We start from the raw sequence: 24622 nt of genomic DNA, 5'->3' as shown, positions 1-24622 counted from the left end.
AATGCATGCGCCACACAAGTAAAATGAGTCAATTTAGGATATACAACAGATAATGCTTGTCCAGCTTTGACCATATAAGGGGCAGCATCGCTAATAAAGAATAACACATTATCGTACATAATACCCTTTGGCCACAGGATACCCATAGCTTCGTTGAACAGTTTAACTATAGTTTTGTTATTGCACTTTTCTAGAACATCACAATGTAAAAGAATTCGTTCAGAATATTGTTCACTTAACAAACCGATAACTACATTACCAACAAGTCTACCTTCTTTGTCGGGAGTCTCATCAATGGAAACCCAAATTGAACTATCTTTAATTTCATCTCTTATCTTCTGTATTGTCTCATCGTAGATGGATGGAGCATACGTCTTCCTAAGTGTTGACTCATCCGGGATTGTATGTTGAGTATATTTTTCAAGGAATTCCCTGAAGACCTTATTCTTTAGTTTGTAGAGAGGAATATCAGCAGAGATGAGAGAACGGCACAGGTCGATGTTAAACTCAGATCTTACATTCGATGTTGTTGGTTGTGTTAAAAACAATTGTCTCTGCTTGGAATTTAGTTGTTTGTTGGCCTGATGTTTACTAGTTGTAATGTGTTGTTGCACCAGGAACTTTTGTGTAGATGATACTGCACACTGACACAAATTACAAAATAATATTTTATTGTCAGTTGATAAACCATCTTCTTTAAATTCTGAAATGTAACTTGTTAGTTTTGATTTTAAATTGACTGAATGACGTACTTTTGGCATATTTACCGTCTTTATAGTATGATTTACAAAACTGAACCTATGTGTACTCTGACTGGCATTTAACTGTTGAGCTGCACAACTGAAGTCTGTTAAAAATTTTAAATTAAATTAATACAGTTTTGTAACTTACTTTCCCATTGTTGATAGGACTGCTAATTTTCAAATAACTCTGATGTTAAAGGGATTACTGAACATGTGTTTAAATCTCTATTGTTGAAATGTATTTTTAAAAGTTAATGGAATTTTGTTTTGTTTTATTGTTAAACCTAATATAATATGGACTGTTTTATGTGAAATATGGAAAATATATGGAAATTAACGAAAATATGTACTAAACTCTAAAATATGGAAAAATATGGAAAATAAAAGTAGGATTTTTCAACCCTACACATTGTGAAACATAAAGATAATGCAAAATATAAATTATATTAGCTTTATAAGTAAATATGTATTTACATATAAATCCTTTCCCTGATAATTACAAACCACTCCAGTCGATGCACAGCAGTTTCAAATATGACTCGCATTGGCATTCAAGAACAAGAATTAATAAAAATCACTGATCATACCTATGCATCTTCTGAAATCCGATTTACAAATAAATGAAGAGCACCATTCGGAAATCCTGAATAAGTTGAATACACCATGTAGGCCTAAATCAACGGGTTCCACTTTTATTACGCACACGTCCAATATTACATCAATTGGACCACCAACCACATTAAAATTTGAAAATTGTACATTCAATAATTATTCCTTTTAAAATTATTCATTCGGAAATTCTGAATAAGTTGAATACACCATGTAGGCCTAAATCAACGAGTTCCACTTCTATTACGCAAACGTCCAATATAACATCAATTGAACCACCAAACACATTCAAATTTGAAAATTGTACATTCAATAATTATTCCTTTTAAAATTATTCATATTTATTTTTTATGTCATCGTCATTAATTAAAACTTTTCTAACACTTGTGTATATTAGTTAGGTTATGTTATAGCTTCTGCTATATGATATTATGGATAGTCACGTATCAGAGATTGTTTAATATTAAGATTTATTGAAAATCATCTGTCAAGTGACTTTGATTACTGGGATTCGGATAATTGAAGTGGAATGTTGCATTTTAATAAAAATTAAACTGAATCAACAAAGCCTTCTTGACTAGTAACATTTCCATCGTGTATAATAGATCGAAAACTTCTCGACGAGAGGGCATTGCCCACTACTGCCATCTAGCATGCATCTAGCGTAATATTTGTAATGTTGAGATGGTACAATAATACATTTGAAGACAGTTGTATTTTCGTAAGTCAATTAATATTTTATTGTATTGGAGTAATTCGTTACTTCTAATCTTTATATACTTCCTTCTAATCATGTAATAGTCAATTAAATCCCACTCGAGTTTTGATTTTCTCTAGATGAATCAAAACATCTAGTGAGATTACTGTTGAAAAAATATATATTTTGTCCATCCATAAACCATTATTATTGGTCTACGTCAGATGCCTGTGTTGAGAGTCCGCCAGTGGGATCCGAACGGAGTGATTTATACTACTCGATTGATATAACGTCATAAGTATTGCGGCTTGCGTCCAGTAATGTCATCGTGACTACAGATTTACTGATGGTTGTTTTAATGAGTTAAATTTATCATATTTCGGTAAAAAATAATCGGCAGTTTCAAACGGCATAAACTTGAAACGACTTATGATAGACATTCCAACGAAACTTAATGTTATAGGCTACCTGACAGTATGATTTTCATAACTATGCATGCACCATATTTTATATTAATTTTTAAAGGGGGCATAAGTAGATACATCGATACTTGATAGACTTTACCACGGAAAACAATATAATTACAGCAGTTTGTGTCTATGACGATCAAATTCCGTCGTTCAGAGCAATGGGTTAGATCGAGTAACGTCCATCGTTATAGATAGATAAAGTAGCCTATGTTAGTTTTACTTTGCATCTTACATTTTTACAACGTGATAAAATTCTTGTGATCGAAACTGAAAAGTAAATTATCTTCAGGAAATACTTTCTTCAAGAGAGAGTTGGTGACGTTAGAGATCTAACAGAAGGGGTAATATTTGGAAATATTGAATCCATGTAGTTTCCGACTGTATATGTGGGTCCCAATCACCACGACATGGCGCGTCCTCAGGTTGCAGATAGAGGAGACGGCCTCAAGATACGGAAGGTAGCTGCGAATTATTGAATAAGCGGTCGAGGACAACCTATAAGGGATGATCCTCCAGGTTAGATGTTGACGACGGGCTAACAACCCATCACCGTAAAATAGAGCTTGTTACGAAACCCCAACATAAGCCTCGGAATGGGACTGATTCCTTGGCGCGAACTATTGCATTGATTGTATTCTTCACCTAACATAATGGAACATTAACCAGACCTTTGAGATGAGCAGAGCATGTAGCACGCGTGGGTGAATCCAGAAATGCATATATAGAGTGCTAGTTGGGAGACCTGAAGAGAAAAAGACCTTTGGCGAGGCCGAGACGTAGATGGTAGGATATTAAAATGGATTTGAGGGAGGTGAGATATGATGGTAGGGAATGAATTAATCTTTCTCAGGACAGGGACCGATAGCGGGGTTATGTGAGGGCGGTAATGAACCTCCGGATTCTCTAAAAGCTATTTGTAAGTACTACTACCTGTTCCACTTCACGTTACCTCTCGGAGTGATTTCGCTACAGTCTCTGTTTACATCAGAACTACGGTGACTGTGGGCAGCAAGCGGAGTTGCGGGGGTGGGAAACATGGCACAGTACGTGTTGCAATGTTATAAACGATATGTAGGTTCTCGCATACCATGCAACAGTAGAATGGAAGCGATCATAGTATAACAGGATTCCTTGACGTCTGTAGTACCTCACAATGAACAGTATTATATTAGGTTGATATTATACAGTTAATAATTATAATAGTTCATAAATTATTTAGGTTCGGCCTATATAAGGTACTGTATTATAAATTACAATATTGTTTTTGTGTCTATGGTATATGGTAACATTTAAAAAGAAACTTACTGTATTATTGATAATGCTGTAAAAACGCTTCCATAATTCCTTCTGCTTCGCTTGCCGTTTCTGTTGAACTCCCTGCTGTATCAGTGGTACTGCCACCTTTAGATTCATTGCATGAGGCCTCACAGTTATTATCGTCTCCTTCATCATCGCTTGTGCTCAGACCTACATTAATTGTAATTTGCTCAATTTCTTGTTCCATTAAAGCATCACGTCGCCAATAATCCTCCTCAATCGTTTTTACTTCATCGCACGCCTTTTGCCAGTCCTCAACATCGATATTGTGAATGCACTCGCTAGTTAATTGTTTAAGTTTCGTTAGGGAACACGGTTTTACATTTTTTTCTGCTATTTTGTGTTTCATCACATTCCATTTTCATTCAATACACAGCATATTAAAAGATATTACAACTAAATGAATCACTAATGCAGTATTAAAATGCTTCAGTGGAGTATAAATACGTATCGTTCGATTCAGTGCACAGTATATTCAATGATAATACAACTAAATAATTCACTAATGCAGTATTAAAATGCTTCAACGATTGTAGACACGTCCCTCACGCTGCTGTAGTCTAGACTGATAGACAAATATTCTCTCGCGACTGTACAGTGTATGACGTAACGGATGGTTCACGAAGACGCCGCGGGTAACGTGAGCTGAAACGGGTTGTAAGTATGTAGGTACCGATTATTGATATAGATGCCACATTAGGAACATAATCGGAATTGGAGTAAAATATTGTCACAGTTTATTAATATTTGTGATCATTTGAGCTAATTTATGGAAGTGCATTTTATTGTTGAATTCTGGCAATGGTGTCGTCTATTGTATTTGTATTGAATAAGTTCAGATACACCATTATACACCACTAAAACCTATACGACTCTATAGATATTGTAAAAGAGAGTCGTAACAACTCTCGCTAGGAAGTAAAAATAGAGACAACATCTGAAAGACAAAATGGCCGAAAGGAAAACCAGTACAAATGGAAAAGGAGCTTTACAGCAACTGGATAACTATAGGTCGAAGTTTGTGATAAGGTTGGAGTGGGTTTGATGAAGGGTTATTTAAGTGACATGCCAAGATCAATGACTGTTAATCTAGAGGTCAGTGACAGCCCCGAAATCTGTGACTAATAGCCAAGAGCTCTGTGACGCATAACCCCAAGGTTTTTGACAGTGTTAGAGTGGTTAGGTAAAGGAATAGCTAAGTGATAGGAAGTCGAGAATACGCACATAGTACCATTCTCTCTGTCTAGGTTGGTAGCATTTAAAATTTACGTTACAACACAGAACGTTTTAGTAATAGCGTAGTAATTAGTCTGTTAGACAGTATTTTGTTATACAGTGAAGGACAGAATTTGGAATTGGTAGGTGGGTTTATAGATTTTATAATTTCAAAGAGTGATCTTTCATTTTATAGGTTGCCCCAGTGTTTTCAAACGTGTTATGAAATTATGCATGCTAATGTACTAGCAGTTAGGGAAATAAGAATGGGAAAACAGTAGGAGTTGATGGAATTCCCATTGAATTAGTGAAATACTTGGGTGAAAACAAGAAGGACATTCTATCATTATGTAACGAAATATATGAGAAGGGCGATTGGCCTGAAAATTTCACGGAGGCAGTTAATGTTTCCAATACCGAAGAGAAATAATGTCAAGAAATGTAACGAGTTCACGACTATCACCCTGATATCTCGCTCGGCGAAGATTCTTCTGCGAATACTGAATCGACGTTTATATTCTAAGATGGAAGAAGAGTTGGATGAAGACTAAGGGAAAAGGTATGAGAGATGCAATTGGATTGATACGAACAATTGGCGAAAGATACCTAGAGAAGAATAAAAAAGTGTAGGCCTGTATAGTATTTGTTGATTTAGAAAAGGCGTTTGACAGAGTAGATTCTTTATTATTTTAATGTACCGAAGTACATATGATGTTTCCATGCAGATATTCTGCATCGTACGATGAAGGAGTAGTGGAACGGAGAAAAATTCTCTCCGGCACCCAGATTTGAACCCGGGTTTTCAGTTCTATGTGCTGATGCTTTATCCACTAAGCCACACCGGATTCCCATCCCGCTGTCGGATCGAATCATCTCAGCTTAAGTTCCACCTTTGGGTTCTCTCTTCTGGCCGCCCTCTGCACTACGTCATAGATGTCTATGAACGTAGGACTAATCTCCACATTGGAATAAACTGATGGGTATCCTACAGAAAATTTGCATAGCTTGAAAAGAGAGGAGACTATTCAGTAACCTTTATATGCAACGAGTCAGTCAAGGATGCCCTTTATCACCTACACTGTTCAACAACTACTTGGAGGATTTAGTGAACTGTTTTCAAGACATGGAAGGAGTGATAGTAGGAAAAGAAGAAGAATAAAGTGAGCCACCGGCGTGGCTCAATTGGTTAAGGCGTTTGCCTGCCGGTCTGAAGTTGCGCTCGGGCGCGGGTTCGATCCCCGCTTGGGCTGATTACCTGGTTGGATTTTTTCTGAGGTTTTCTCCAACCGTAAGGTGAATGCCAGGTAATCTATGACGAATCCTCGGTATCATCTCGCCAAATACCATCTCGTTATCACCAATCTCATCGACGCTAAATAACCTCGTAGTTGATACAGCGTCGTTAAATAACCAACTTAAAAAAATAAAGTGTATAAGATTTGCTGATGATATGACGTTGTTAGCAGATACTAAGGGATATGTTACTGGAACTAATTGGCAGCTGTGAACATTATGGAATGAAAGTAAGTGCCAACAAGACGATCATGGTCATAGGAAGAAAATTGAAGAATGTAAACTTGCGAATTCTAAGAGCAAGTTTACAGCTTCAAATACTTGAGATGTGATATAAGCAGTAACATGAGGTGCTACCAGGAAATCAAAGGAAGCAAAGGAATAGCAAAGGAAGCTTTTAATAGCAAAAGGAACATCTTCTGCGCACCTCTGGAGAAAGGACTAAGGAAGAGACTAGTGAAGTGCTTGGTGTAGAGTATAGCATTGTATGGGGGCAGAAACATGGGCATTATGACGAAGTGAAGAGAAGCGAATAGAAGGATTTGAAATGTGGATATGGAGAAGAATGAAGCTTGTGAAATGGATAAAGAAACGATTCTGTGTTGGAAAGAGTGGGTGAAGAAAGAATGATGCTGAAACTGATCAGGAAGGGGAAAAGGAATTGGCTGGGTCACTGGTTGAGGAGAAAATGCCTACTGAAGGAAGCACTGGAAGGAATGGTGAACTGGAGAATTGTTCGGGGCAGAAGAAGATATCGGATGATAGAAGACATTAAGATATATGAATCATATGCGGAAACAAAGAGAAAGGCAAAAAATAGGAAAGACTGGAGAAGGCTGAGTTTGTAGTGAAAGACCTGACGTTGTTGGGCAGAACACTATAAATGAATGAATTTATCTTTGACAGTGTTTGTTATTGCCGAGATATGACCAGTTTTAATACTGCTACGTTTCTTGTTATGTTTCAATTGTTCGTGGCGCGAATATAGATTCATGTTATTTACGAATAGTGCAAGTACACTGGTCAGATAATTTAATGTAATACTCAGACTTACGTGAATATGTTAATGAAATACTATGTTGATTATGATGATTTCAGGATTAGCGATTAACGACAGATACAAGTACGACAATGGTGGTTCTGGTGGCGGTGGTTTGTAGTGACATTCCTTACGATTTCATAATGTTTACAGAATTAATTTGAATGCGCACATCATTACTAAGAAAGATGTTTCAGTGTAAGAATTGTTTATTACGAACATGAAACTAGTTACGTAACTATTGATCGAAAGAAGTCATTCCCAGTCAGCATTAAAAGTCCTTCTCCCCGTTTTTCCTTTAACTTCATTTTCTTGTTAAGAAGACTTATGGATGGAACAGTAGGCTAAGTAATTAAGTAATATCCATTAGGCTGAAAACTGGATTATTGATTGATAAATATGAAATGTCTTTAGGTTCCATTACAGTAATTAGGTCAGGAAAGGCAAGAATAAGTTCAATATTAATCAAAATTCCATTACGTAGCTCTCCCCTTTCGTGCCGGCATGGTAGAATTCTATTACATTTCACAGTTCCAATTGCAGAGTACGTAATTATCACAACAAGAGAACTAAGACCAAGACGGGTTTGCAGTGTTTAGTTAATCGTACTTATTAGATTATAGTCCTATAACTGTCCGATATTCATACTATATATCACTGATTATACTGAAACTGGGTACGAGGAATTTGATTTGCTGCTAAGATACAAATCCAATATCTCGTCTGTTCTAATAGAGAGGGTAACAGTAAAGATGTGATACTTTCTGGAGACAGTCAACAAGTTTTTTCATCTCCGTGAACTTTTATAAATATTAATATATTAACGTGATGAAGCAACGTAGAAAAAATATATGAATAGAAATTCAAGTACAGTTTTGGAAGATTTTTATAAGGCCATAAATAGGCATGATAATATTGTTCATTATTTATAATGACTATTACTCTCCTGCTACATCATACTACTTTTGACAGATAAAGCGGTACGAAAGGACGTCTTTCAACCAATCTGCTTTTAATTTTATCTCGTCGCTAGCATTTGTTTAATTTTATCGCTTCCCTAGCATTTGTTTGTTTTTATCACTACCCTAGCATCTGTTTCTTTCTATGCCAAGATTTTAAACTGCACTGGTCTGGACGTCAAAAAACAGAAAATTACAAACCACTCCAGTCGATGCACAGCAAGTTTCAAATATGACTCGCATTGAAATTCTAGAACAAGTATTAATAAAGATCACTGGTCATAGCTATGCATCTTCCCTGAAACCCTATTTACAAATAAATGAAGAGCACCATGAATGAGTTGAGGAATAAACCATGTACATCAACGAGTTTCACTTCTTTTACGCACACATTCAATATAACATTAGCTGAACCACCAACCACTAAAACATTCAAATTAAAAAATTGTACGTTCAATAATTTTTCCTTTTAAAATTATTCATTTTTATATTTTTTATTTCATCGTCCTTAATTAAAACTTTTCCTATTCATTTCATCATTCCAAATTAAAATCTTCTAATACTTGTTTATATTATTTAGGTTATGTTATAGCTTCTGTTATATGATATTATGGGGAGTCACGTATCAGGGATTGTTTAACATTAAGATTTATTGAAAATCATCTGCCAAGTGACGTTGATTACTGGGATCCGGATAATTGAAGTGGAATGCATCTGTTTTAATAAAAATGAAACTGAATCAACAAAGCCTTCTTGACTAATAACCGTCCATAGAGTTCAATGAAGATTGCAAGTAGAATACAAATGACGGGGAGAGACAGGCTAAATGGGCTTTAGGGCTTGAGGGAGAGACAGGCTTGAGGGGGCGTGACCAAAGTGTGACGTATGAAGTGGGCGGGGCCAAGTATGACGTCACAGGTGGGCGTGGCCAAAGTATTACGTCATAGTGGGCGTGGCCAAAGTATGGCGTCATGGAGGGGGCGGGGCTTAAAGTATGACTTCACGGAGGGGGTGGGGGGCTTAAATTATGACGTAGCAAAGGGGCGTAACTTAAGTTACGTCATAAGCGTTCAAGGTTAAAGTGTGACGTCATGCACACGTGCAGGTATGTAATTGAAGTTGTGGTATGACAAGTTCATACATGTTTATCTCATCAATGTTGCTATGTGTGCAAATATAATGCTGAGTCATATCCGGCAATTGTTCTCAGGTGAAAGACACAAGTTCATACATGTTTGAAAACTGCTATGTGTGCAAATATTATGCAAGGTCACATCCGGCGAGTGTCCAAGAATTAATCTATCAAACTTAAACACATACATTCTTTTTCTTAAGATTCTAATGTAATGGTAATTTAATTGATTGGGGAATGGGTGTTGGAATGTGGGACATAAATGGATTAAAAATTAATCTAGCACACTTGTAAATTAAACAGGATGTGGCTGAAGTGACGTTATAAATTTGTAATTGAAGTTGGAAATGGGGGAGGGGGGTAAAAATGTACTTTAAGCCAATTGTTGAGTAATTGATAAAAAATATTAAGATTCTAAAGTACTGGTAATTGACTTGATAAATAGTAATGGGAAATGGAAATTGGAATGTGGGAATTATTGATGGCGTAAATGGTTGTACTTTAAGCCAATTTATAAAAAAATTAATCTAGCACACTTGTAAATTAAACACATACATTCTTCTCATATTATTATTATTCCAATGTAATACATTTTGAGTGGTTTGTTTAGCGTATTTAATTTAAACCATACATTATTACCAACATTAAATTCATCAGAATGTGACATTATTATGATTTAGAGCAGTAATTGTAGCAGATAAATCAACGTAGATGTATATGTTGTGTAATGCATAAGTGTGCAAATATTATGTAAGCTTGCTGAATCACTTCCGGCGACGATGCAATTGTTGAGTAATGATAAAAACATGTTTTTGAAGCACCTGGAACGTGTTATATTACAAAAATATTGCATGATGCAAATAATATGCAAGCTGTTAATTGACATCCGGCGTCTTATGTTACACAAATATTGTATTGATTACAAGTAAATAATAGCTATCTGCTATGTGTGCAAATATTATGCAGTGTCACATCCGACGATGAAATTGCTGAGTAATGATAAAAAACATGTTTTTGATTATGTAGCATAATAACCACCTATATTAAGACTACGAAATTGATATGTAGTAGTAAATCAATATGGATTCCTGCTCGATGCTTACACGTTTGGGGACCGGAGAATACGTGAACAAGATTTACAATATTGGAGAGTTAACACCTGGAAAACCATATTTAATAAAAAGCATGGAGAAGAAAAGAACTCGATACGGGACAACAATCCTCGCAATTCTAGAGGAATTTTCAGTTTTTCTACCACAACGATTTAGCAGTATGTCGGACACATTGTTGAATAAGGTGAATGATGAGTCAGACATTGTTCTACTATACAAAGGACAGGTGGAGATAGGTAATGGAAAGAAAATGCACAAGTTGGACTTTCAGAAAAAGAAAGGTGATTAACAATTGCTTAATTATATCAGTATAAGTGTGAATGTGTGAGGAGTTATGTGTAATTGTATCAAAAAGAGCTACAAACATATTGGTTGAAGGTAATATGGCTGGATGATGAGGTGAATTAATTAGAAGTGTAATGAAAGAAGTACTGCAGTTTGGAATAATTGACATTGAACAAGTTTAGACAACGGTGGGAGGGGGGGCAAGATGATGAATAATACGCTCGAATTTATACAACTATTACCCCATCACATATTTTATAAAAGATCTTTGTCAAAAAAACTTTGGTAGTGTAATAGCAGCCATAGCGTTAATAATGTCTCACAATATTTATTTTTTATTTTAATTTAGATGATACTGCATCTCCAGTCTCGGTTTGAGCTGAAGAAGAAGAAATCGCACAATTGAAATGCTCTGAGTGTCAAAAAAAAGTGACCATGAAGAAGCCTGGTGAATGTTAAGCTTGATTATGAAGAATGTCCGAATTGTAATAAAGGTTCTTTTTGGAAATAGTTTTGCACTGCAATTTCTTTTATGTCTTAACCATCCATTTCCATCTCACATAACAAAAGGGTTGGGTTCGTTTAGAGTTCCAAATGGGGAATGGGTTATTAACCTATAACACTTTCCTTTCAAATATTAGTATTCCTTTTCCAATATTAAGAACTGGTATATAGGTTTTCAAATATTAATAATCCTTAAGAATAGGTGTATAAGCTGACATTATTGTAAACATATATGTTACAAGAATATGACATAATTCCAGTGGTAGCTTATTGATTTGGGAGCGGTAGATTCATTACATGTTTGTATGATAAAACCTGAGGATGATTGTGAGAATGTCAATGATTAAACTGAACCTAGTCATTGGGGATGGGGATGTGCTTGGTAAAAGAAAATAGTAACAACATAAAATTATGCGTATATATTTATTCCTAAAAATAAATACAATGCACTGAGTAAGAAAAAAAGTAACACATACTTACATTTTTAAACATATGACATGAGTAAAAGCACTTTATACATAATCCAATAAGACACTTTGAACATTGTGTTCGAACAACGCTCTTACACCCTTTTTGCACACATCTCCTCCGACTTTTGAATGGGATATATTGTACCAAATGATTTATTCCATCATATCGAGATTCTCTACTGTTATATGTAATCGGAGAACAAGTTAGTCTCACACCCGCTTTCTTTGTGATAAACATTGCTACTGATACGAAAATGGCATTCTTGTGACATATACGTTACAACTTGTCGAAAATCGTAATCTTGTGACATATACGTAACAACTTGTCGAAAATCGTAATCTTGTGACATATACGTTACAACCAGTCGAAAATCGTAATCTTGTGACATATACGTTACAACTTGTCGAAAATCGTAATCTTGTGACATATACGTTACAACTTGTCGAAAATCGTAATCTTGTGACATATACGTTACAGCTTGTCGAAAATCGTAATCTTGTGACATATACGTTACAGCTTGTCGAAAATCGTAATCTTGTGACATATACGTTACAGCTTGTCGAAAATCGTAATCTTGTGACATATAAGTTACACCTTATCGAAAATCGTAATCTTGTGACATATACGTTACAGCTCGTCGAAAATCGTAATCTTGTGACATATACGTTACACCTTGTCGAAAATCGCAATTTTTTGACATATACGTTACAGCTTGTCGAAAATCGTAATCTTGTGACATATATGTTACAACTTGCCGAAAATCGTAATCTTGTGCTTGTCGAAAATCGTATTCTTGTTGCGATAATGCAACACCATGTCGAAAATCGTATTCTTGTTGCGATAATGCAACACCATGTCGAAAATCGTATTCTTCTTGCGATAATGCAACACAATGTCGAAAATCGTATTCTTGTTGCGATTATGCAACCCCATGTCGAAAATCGTATTCTTGTTGCGATTATGCAACACCATGTCGAAAATCGTATTCTTGTTGCGATAATGCAACACCATGTCGAAAATCGTATTCTTGTTGCGATAATGCAACACCATGTCGAAAATCGTAATCTTGTGACATATACGTTACGCCTTGTCGAAAATCGTAATCTTGTGACATATACGTTACAACTTGTCGAAAATCGTAATCTTGTGACATATATGTTACAACTTGTCGAAAATCGTAATTTTGTGACATATACGTTACACCTTGTCGAAAATCGTAATCTTGTGACATATACGTTACAACTTGTCGAAAATCGTAATCTTGTGACATATACGTTACAACTTGACGAAAATCGTAATCTTGTGACATATACGTTACACCTTGTCGAAAATCGTAATCTTGTGACATATACGTTAACCTTGTCGAAAATCGTAATCTTGTGACATATACGTTACAGCGATAATGCAACAACATGTCGAAGTTGCTACATATATTTCGCAAGATTACGATTTTCGACAAGTTGTAACGGATATGTCACAAGATTAGGATTTTCTACAAGCTGTAACGTATATGTCACAAGATTACGATTTTCGACATGGTGTTGCATTATCGTAACAAGATTAAGATTTTCGATAAGTTGTACCGTATATGTCACAAGATTATGATTTTCGACAAGTTGTGATATATATATCACAAGATTACGATTTTCGACAAGTTGTAACGTATATGTCACAAGATTACGATTTTCGACAAGGTGTAACGTATATGTCACAAAATTACGATTTTCGACAAGTTGTAACATATATGTCACAAGATTACGATTTTCGACAAGTTGTAACGCATATGTCGCAAGATTACGATTTTCGACAAGGTGTAACGTATATGTCACAAGATTACGATTTTCGACAAGTTGTAACGTATATGTGACAAGATTACGATTTTCGACAAAGTGTAACGTATATGTCACAAGATTACGATTTTCGACATGGTGTTGCATTATCGCAACAAGAATAAGATTTTCGACATGGTGTTGCATTATCGCAACAAGAATACGATATTCGACATGGTGTTGCATTATCGCAACAAGAATACGATTTTCGACATGGTGTTGCATTATAGCAACAAGAATACGATTTTCGACATGGTGTTGCATAATCGCAACAAGAATACGATTTTCGACATGGTGTTGCATTATCGCAACAAGAATACGATTTTCGACATGGTGTTGCATTATCGCAAGAAGAATACGATTTTCGACAAGCTGTAACGTATATGTCACAAGATTACGATTTTCGACAAGTTGTAACGTATATGTCACAAGATTACGATTTTCGACAAGTTGTAACGTATATGTCACAAGGTTACGATTTTCGACAAGTTGTAACGTATATGTCACAAGATTACGATTTTCGACAAGTTGTAACGTATATGTCACAAGAATGCCATTTTCGTATCAGTAGCAATGTTTATCACAAAGAAAGCGGGTGTGAGACTAACTTGTCCTCCGATTACATATAACAGTAGAGAATCTCGATATGATGGAATATATCATTTGGTACAATATATCCCATTCAAAAGTCGCAGGAGATGTCTGCAAAAGGATGTAAGAGCGTTGTTCGAACACAATGTTCAAAGTGTCTTATTGGATTATGTATAAAGTGCTTTTACTCATATCATATGTTTAAAAATGTAAGTATGTGTTACTTTTTTTCTTACTCAGTGCATTGTATTTATTTTTAGGAATAAATATATATGCATAATTTGATGTTGTTACTATTTTCTTTTACCAAGCACATCCCCATCCCCAATGACTAGGTTCAGTTTAATCATTGACATTCTCACAATTATCCTCAGGTTTTATCATACAAACATGTAATGAATCCACCGCTCCCAAATCAATAAGCTACCACTGGAATTATGTCATATTCTTGTAACATATATGTTTAGAATAATCTCAGCTTATACACCAATTCTTAAGGATTATTAATATTTGAAAACCTATATACCAATTCTTAATATTGGAAAAGGAATACTAATATTTGAAAGGAAAGTGTTATAGGTTAATAACCCATTCCCCATTTGGAACTCTAAACGAACCCAACCATTTGGTTATGTGAGATGGAAATGGATGGTTAAGACATAAAAGAAATTGCAGTGCAAAACTATTTCCAAAAAGAACATTTATTACAATTCGGACATTCTTCGTAATCAAGCTTAACATTCACCACGCTTCATCATGGTCACTTTTTTTTTACACTCAGAGCATTTCAATTGTGCGATTTCTTCTTCTTCAGCTCAAACCGAGACTGGAGATGCAGTATCATCTAAATTAAAATAAAAGATAAATATTGTGAGACATTATTAACGCTATGGCTGCTATTACACTACAAAAGTTTTTTTGACAAAGATCTTTATAAAATATATGATAGTGTAATAGTTGTATAAATTCGAGCGTATTATTCATCATCTTGCCGCCCCTCCCACCGCTGTCTAAACTTGTTCAATGTTAATTATTCCAAACTGCAGTACTTCTTTCATTACACTTCTAAATAATTCACCTCATCATCCAGTCATATTACCTCCAACCAATATGTTTGTAGCTCTTTTTGATACAATTACACATAACTCCTCACACATTCACACTTATACTGATATAATTAAGCAATTGTTACTCACCTTTCTTTTTCTGAAACTCCAACTTGTGCATTTTCTTTCCATTACCTATCTCCACCTGTCCTTTGTATAGTAGAACAATGCCTGACTCATCATTCACCTTATTCAACAATGTGTCCGACATACTGCTAAATCGTTGTGGTAGAAAAACTGAAAATTCCTCTAGAATTGCGAGGATTGTTGTCCCGTATCGAGTTCTTTTCTTCTCCATGCTTTTTATTAAATATGGTTTTCCAGGTGTTAACTCTCCAATATTGTAAATCTTGTTCACGTATTCTCCGGTCCCCAAACGTGTAAGCATCGAGCAGGAATCCATATTGATTTACTACTACATATCAATTTCATAGCCTTAATATAGGTGGTTATTATGCTACATAATCAAAAACATGTTTTTTATCATTACTCAGCAATTTCATCGTCGGATGTGACACTGCATAATATTTGCACACATAGCAGATAGCTATTATTTACTTGTAATCAATACAATATTTGTGTAACATAAGACGCCGGATGTCAATTAACAGCTTGCATATTATTTGCATCATGCAATATTTGTGTAATATAACACGTTCCAGGTGCTTCAAAAACATGTTTTTATCATTACTCAGCAATTGCATCGTCACCGGAAGTGATTCAGCAAGCTTGCATAATATTTGCACTCTTATACATATGTAATAACATTACACAACATACACATCTACATTGATTTATCTACTACAATTACTGTATTACGAAATAATAATGCCGCATTCTGATGAATTTAATGTTGGTAATAATGTATGGCTTAAATTAAATACGCTAAACAAACCACTCAATTTTACTTCAAAATGTATTACATTGGAATAATAATAAAATGAGAAAAATGTATGTGTTTAATTTACAATTGTGCTAGATTAATTTTTTTATAAATTGGCTTAAAGTACAACCATTTACGCCATAAATAATTCCCCCATTCCAATTTCAATTAACACTTGCGAATTTCCCTTACCCATTACTATTTATTAATTAAATTACTATTACATTAGAATCTTATCAAATCCCCCCCCATTTCCAACTTCAATTACTCCAACTTCAATTACATATTTATAACGTCGCACTTTAATCTTCTTTATGACGAATAATAATAATAATGAGAAGAAGAAGAAGAAGAAGCAATTACTATATTACGAACTGCTTCGGTAATAATGTATGGCTTAAAATAAATCCAATAAATGTTACTTCAAAATGCATTAAATTATTAATCAATCCAATAAATGTTACTTCAAAATGTATTAAATTGGAACCATAATAATAATAATAATAATAATAATAATAATAATAATAAGGAGGCCATTATTCAGCACTTGCGTCTTCACCGGATGTGAATTAACAGCTTGCATATTATTTGCATCATGCAATATTTGTGTAATATGACACGTTGCAGGTGCTTAAAGAACATGCTTTTATCATTACTCAGCAATTGCATCGTCGCCGGAAGTGATTCAGCAAGCTTGCATAATATTTGCACACTTATGCATTACACAACATATACATCTACGTAGATTTATCTGCTACAATTACTGCTCTAAATCATAATAATTTCACATTCTAATGAATTTAATGTTTTTAATAATGTATGGTTTAAATTAAATACGCTAAACAAACCACTCAAAATGTATTACATTGGAATAATAATAATATGAGAAGAATGTATATGTTTAATTTACAAGTGTGCTAGATTAATTTTTTTATAAATTGGCTTAAAGTACAACCATTTACGCCATCAATAATTCCCACATTCCAATTTCCATTTCGCATTACTATTTATCAATTCAATTACCAGTACATTAGAATCTTAATATTTTTTATCAATTACTCAACAATTGGCTTAAAGTACATTTTTAACCCCCTCCCCCATTTCCAACTTCAATTACAAATTTATAACGTCACTTCAGCCACATCTTGTTTAATTTACAAGTGTGCTAGATTAATTTTTAATCCATTTATGTCCCACATTCCAACACCCATTCCCCAATCAATTAAATTACCATTACATTAGAATCTTAAGAAAAAGAATGTATGTGTTTAAGTTCGATAGATTAAATCTTGGACACTCGCCGGATGTGACCTTGCATAATATTTGCACACATAGCAGATTCCAAACATGTATGAACTTGTGTCTTTCACCTGAGAACAATTGCCGGATATGACTCAGCATTATATTTGCACACATAGCAACATTGATGAGATAAACATGTATGAACTTGTCATACCACAACTTCAATTACATACCTGCACGTGTGCATGACGTCACACTTTAACCTTGAACGCTTATGACGTAACTTAAGTTACGCCCCTTTGCTACGTCATAATTTAAGCCCCCCACCCCCTCCGTGAAGTCATACTTTAAGCCCCGCCCCCTCCATGACGCCATACTTTGGCCACGCCCACTATGACGTAATACTTTGGCCACGCCCACCTGTGACGTCATACTTGGCCCCGCCCACTTCATACGTCACACTTTGGTCACGCCCCCTCAAGCCTCTCTCTCCCTCAAGCCCTAAAGCCCATTTAGCCTGTCTCTCCCCGTCATTTGTATCCTACTATTGCATAGTTGGTACAACTGATAACAAGAAAAAGCTAATCATAACACACTATTACCATCTAGTGTAATATTTATGATGCTGAGATGGTACAGCATTGAAGACTGTTGTAAGTCAATTAATATTTCATTGTATTGAGTACCCTTAATTACTTCTAATCTTTATATACTTTCTTGTAATCGTGTAATAGTCATTTAAATCCCACACGAGTTATGATTTTCTCTAGATAAAACAAAACCTCTAGTGAGATTACTGTTGATAGTTCTAGATAAAATGTTTACCTTTTCTGTAACGATGCCATTTATATAGTCTTACTGGAAGGATTTGTCCGCTTTATTCTTTAATTCTTTGCAGGGACAACACATCCACATTTCAAAATTTACTGTTCAGGGTTGCTTTTCCTGAAATATTGCGGACGACAAGGTAAAACACGTGGCAATAATAAGAGAGAAAGACTATAATTCTCCACTTCCGGTACGTGCTACCACAAGCTCCACAAATGTGTGAAAGGGAACAAACGTCAATTATATCGCACGATGCGAAATGTCAAACGTTCATATTAAATGAAAGGAAGTTCGCGAGTCACAGAGGAATTGAATTTGCAGAATTAAATATTCGTTGTTTATTCTATTCCATGTAAGAGGTATGTTTATATTCTGTTATATTTATATTTCCCATCTTTCTCACCTATTAAACTTTTCACCATGTTCCTTATTTCCTTCCTCATCGTTAGCATCTTTCCTTTTTCTCGCCTCCTGTTTCCATTTGTCATATTCCTTTCCTTTTTCTTTCTTTTTAATTATTTCTTTTTCTTCCTTTCTCTTTCTTTCTTTCTTTCTTTCTTTCTTTCTTTCTCCAAAAATGTAGGTACATAGTATATTAGTCATTCTCAATGATCTGTGGTTACAATTCTAGTCATTTAATCCGTGGTTTGTGGGTTCAAATCCAACTGAGGACGATAGATTTAAAAGGCGTTCATATCCGTGATGAGGCTTTCTTCGGTACAGAAGTAAACTTGTAGGTCAAATATGATAGTTTTAGAACCCTGACCCTGATAAGGACTATAAACAAAATTTGTGAGCCAGCATTCGGTGACGTTGAACTCTGACGCTCTGTAGTTGCCGCATCTATGACTCAAGCGGTAGCGTCCTTGTCTTCCATACAAGCGACCCGGGTTCTATCCTTTGCTAGGTCGTGATGAAATTTCTGGTGGACGAAGCAGACATTACAGAGGGATTTTCTCGGTATATTCCCGTTTCTGTGTATAATTCCATCAACACACACTATTTTCTTCTCATGGTATATGTTATCTGTATAAAGTAATAACAGAGTGGGATGAAGAGTGGAGTCGGGTAATACGGATTTTCATTGCTGATATAGAAAAGACATGGGGCTCCAGGGACTGGTCCTTATTTGAGGATGGGACCTGGCTGTAATAGAAGTGAGGCAAGATGGCCCACCTATCCGCAGCTGATCCACGAATGCCACTCAGGCTACCTGTCCGTCATGGACAATGATCGCATATATTGTAGATCAGTGGTCGTCAGCTCTCGCTGAAATGAGTGAAGAGTAAGCGGAGCCGTCCCGTGTGCCCCGTCGTGCAGCAGGAAGAGGTAGAGAGCATACCCGCTAGCAGCTACGATTGCACCATAGTTTAGTGTGTTCTGTGCGGGTAGCCCCAGGATGTTCTGTGCTGACGACCGCTGCTGTAGATGATGGAAGGTGTTCAATGACAGTCCTTTTAAGGGACGAATCCTGAGCTCATTTTGAATGGAAACATCTTCTACTATTTTGACCTTTAGCGCTTAGATTTCCCAGAAATAATTATTTTACGTGACAATTTTTTATTCCATTATCTTTTAAACACGTTTAGAAATGTACAGTTTATAAATATTTTTACATTACAGTTGTCAGTTCCAACAACTAATTCTGCATAGTGTTTGTGTCACATTTAAGGTTCAAGAGTATTTTAATAGTTTAATTATTAATAAATTACTTCAAGTTGTCGGTTCCAACAATTAATTTTGCATAATGTTTGTGTCATGTTTAAGGTTAAAGAGTATTTATTAGCTTAGTTATTAATAAAAGACTTTAAGTACCTAATAGATGTTTCACTACGTTATTACCAGACGCATACCTCAACTTAAGGCCTAACTACCGCGGGACATAACGGCAGCCACAGGTCTGGTGTTGGCATTGACTTCATAATCGTCCTCATTACTGTGAAGAAGTGGTGTTTCCATGCCTTGGCATATTAGGATATAATATTTACTGTGGTGTTACAAATTGTTCTAGAAAAAATTGTCGAATTCCAATTAAAGAAAAAGAAATAACGCAAAATGACAAAGGAAATTTCGGTTTCTTTGGTCGTAAGAATTTATTCTGTGAAGTTGCGGTCATTAAACAGCGTCCATCATGTATAAGACGTACTGCAATTGGCCAATGCAAGCCTAAGTGTAAGGATCCGTCCAGGCCCAGTCCTCGAAAAGTCAAGGCAAGCTCTAAAGTTGAAGGAGTCATTAAACGAAATACTGCCGTCACTTCTGCTTAACATGGTTCAGGACCTAGGACCTATATTTTTCTGATATTTCTTTCGCGCTATATCCCTTTATTATAGGTTAGGTTAGGTTAGGTAAAGGTGGCTAGGGACGGTCTAGGGTCGACCCTTTGCACGTCGGTCACACTGAGGCCTATGGTGCACCCCGAATTAATGGGATGAATGAGGATGAGGTGTACCACCCCATCGGCCGCATGAGATCCATCACCCGCTCACCCAATGGGGGCCCCCTACCCCCGTCCTAAGTTCATACCGCCAAGGTGACCAACCAGCACAGAATCCATTCCAACGGTCCTTACAGATTTCGAAGTGCCCCTTGAAAGTGCGCTTAAGAAATGAGTCCTGGCAGAAATAGTGTAGAAGACTGAGAACCCAGGAACAATTATGGAGAGAACGCCCCCCTCCCCATAAGCGGACGAAGACACGCGTCTTGACCTGAATATGTCTGTGGAATGAGATGAAGAAGATGAATGATATGAAATCGAAATATTTTTCTACATAGGAGGGGAAGAGAAATGGACCGTGGAAAAGAAAATTCCAACCGAAATTTGCCTAAGTAACTGTGGAAAACCACGGAAAAACCAAAGTCAGGTTGATCGGTCCGAAATCGAACCACGAACCTCGCGAACCTTCCGCATGGGCCACCTCGCTCGGTTTCCCTTTAGTGTATAGGTCTGCAAATGTTTTGTTATTTTCTGTATGCATAGATATGTACAGTTTCCCTGGAAAAGAATGAGACGATTGAATATTCCTAAGTCTCAGATGTAAGACACTGCGCATGATCGGAGACCAGAGCACTGATACACAAGATAACGAATATTGAGTTACTTAAATTCAGGCTATGTGGTTTGTTACTAGCATCGTTCCGAAATTCACTTCAAAAACTGCAAAAAAAAAGATAATATTACGTAAATAAAAGATATATATATATATATATATATATATATATATATATATAAATAGTGTAGTTAAATCGACAATGGACCTTCATGACTAGATCGACACTCCGCACAGAAAGGAACGCTTCCATGTCGTTTCAATAGCTCAGACGGTAAGACTTCTGCGTGTTGTGTAGAAGAGTGCGAGTTCGATTCTTAGTCTACACAACGATTTTTTTTGTTTAAATAACGTTGAAATAGCTAAGTAACGTTGAAATAGAGATTTACAAAGTCCTGTGATTAAGTGTTAATGATCGTAAACAATACAAAATTACAAGTTATAAAACGTTAATCTAATGAATGCATTTATACACACATATACAATGTAAATGCATATTATATTAAAAACTAACAATTAAAATGAAATTAAATAATATATGTAATAATAAACAAAATTTTACAAAGGTTTAGAGTCCTTAGGCTAAGTCATATGTTGAGTAATTATTACAATATTTTATTAATAGCTTTCCCATATGTGTAAGAAATGCACTCGCACAAAACAATGTTCGTTAAAAGTATGGCTTCGGATTATTTCATTCTCATCCCTTCAGTTAATTTTAACTATTTTATCTACGTGTTAGAAATAGTGTTTAATTTAATGTGCATTCAATTTTATTCATGTTATGATTGAATGAAAAAGCACTGTTGCAGTTATTGATTAATTACATATATTAATATTAATTATTAAATGCATCTGTTAAGTAACCAATTGCAGTATCTTTTGCAAAATCTTGAATGCTTAAGTTGTCAATAATATTTGTGTACTATATACTATAATACGATAAAAGAATTTGCAATAGAATTGGATGCTCTACTTTATAATCATTGGTTTTAATGAAAAAAATATTTTCTTTCTTAGGATATCTACAAGTTTAAATTTAATAATATTCCGAATAGGTTTAATTGTATTATCTGAATTTTGTACTTTTCTATTCAAATATATTCTATTTCCCTCTTTCATAATTTTTGATAAATTACACTGTACTTCTTCCAGTATTTAAGAATATGAGGATCATTACATTGCAACACATTACATATAGATTCTTCTTTATAATACATGAGATTTTGAAGTCCCTGAGTTATCTACATGTTTTTACTTTTGAATTTTTTCACAACATTGAGTGGAGAACATCCACTGAAGTGATTATGAAATTAAGTGAACAATTCAATACATTTACATTTAATATCAGTAGTACCAGTATCATATATGTATTTCCAAGATTAATTTTGTAGAGATAAATGTGAATAATCACTAGATACAACATTTACAATCCTTTCTTAGTTTTTAAATTAATATTTTGAAATTCTTCAGTAACATTGGAAACACTTAGGATTTGTTTATCGTGTTCAGACAAACCCTTGACTATATAGGTTCTGTCGAATAGGAATTCAGTCTAATTCTGTGTACAAAACATTTATCAATGGCTGTGCTACTTCAGCTTGTATGCTATGGGAAAATGACTCTGCGACTAAGGTTTCCAGTTTCAAGGAGTGAATTTAATTTACTTTTACGGAAAAGTTCCGAGAGATAATCTATGTTTACGTCACTACAGATCACAAATTCCATATGAGATTTCTAAAGTCTTTTCTTTACAAATTCAATGTTGGCTATAAATAGTAATAAAGAATCTAAGAAATATGAATGATTGTAGTTAGAAGTCTGATTTGCATTATAAAAAGCAAGAAGGTAGACTAGCCAATTTGGCTATTATGTAGGAGCAATCACCTCCTACATAATAGCCAAATTGACTAGTCTCTTATACATGAGACAACTCATCTCGCCTAAGGTATTCCGTGGTTTTCCTCAGGCGTGAGACAAATGTCGGGACGAGCCCTATAAGAAATGGGCCACGGACCTATATGCCCTTCCCCATATATATTCCACCCTTATTATAAACGATGTATGCCCTAGTTCAGATAATATAAATAGTCTATTAAATATACGAGGTCACTCAATAAGTCGCAAATTGAAAGGACAGGGAACTCTCAAATTGCAGATTAGATTTCACGGCGCTTCTTCCGACGGCCTTCACGTGCTTTGTCATCGAAAAAGAGATGACGGCGTCTTGCCATTCTAACGGCAAACACCAGCCAACTCCTCCTCGCCCCGTTCCGTGATCAATTGATCAATGTCAGCCCCCCCCCCGCGTATGTGGTACCTAAGAGGTTACGTCCAATTTCGGCTTCCCCTTCAAAATTTGCTAGAGCTCCCTCAGGGGAGCAGCGTAACCCGGAGTGAGACTAATGGCCAACAGGCTTGGAGCTCACATATTTAGTTTTGTACAGCCCCCAACCTATTTCAAGGACGCGTTGCGTAACTTTTAGATTTTCCTCCCAATTCTCATTCGATTTTTCGATTCCTCCGCGAGATTCGAACTTTCGATGATGGTTTTGTCGTCCAACGCACAACCACGGACCTATTCAATGCTCATGTTAATAACCTACAATTTAGCTGTAGCAATGTGGTGTCATAACTTGGGGTTTGTTTACTTAATGTAATTAGATTTAATTTGATTAGTTTCTCAACAATTGGACTTCCTGTTATATCCTGTTATTTAGATATTTAATTTAGGGTTGATTTATTAACTCTTACTATGCAAGATGCCTGTTATTTCAATAATTCTATATCACGTTAAATAATCATTGTCTACACTAAAGTATTATCGTCATCCCTCATTTCACATCGTAATGGCGAACCGACGTGACATGAGACAGCGAGTTATAGCTCTAGTTGAGGTTGGATATGGGGCTAGATCTGCTGTCCGTTTGGTCGGTGTTCCTGGAAGTACAGCCGCGAGGTGGGTTCATCGTTGCCAAAATTTAGGGGAGGTCGAAAATCGCCCTATTCCTGGGCGTTCGCGGATTTCTTCATTGGAAAAGGATGCTCTCTTATTCGAGACAGTTCGACAGGACCCCTTTCTGACTGCTAACGAAATAAGAGCAGCATCTAACTTTCCCGGCTCTTCACAAACTGTGATCAGCAGGTTGAGGAACTGCGGTATTAGGAGCCGGAGGGCTGCGCAAATGGAAATATTGGGGGAAGCACAAGCTGTCGACCATCTTGTCTTCGCTACCAATCGAGTGGA

The sequence above is a fragment of the Periplaneta americana genome, chromosome 4 (genome assembly GCF_040183065.1).
Source record: "Periplaneta americana isolate PAMFEO1 chromosome 4, P.americana_PAMFEO1_priV1, whole genome shotgun sequence".
Classification (NCBI taxonomy): Eukaryota; Metazoa; Arthropoda; class Insecta; order Blattodea; family Blattidae; genus Periplaneta; species Periplaneta americana.
This window is presented reverse-complemented; position numbering follows the sequence as displayed.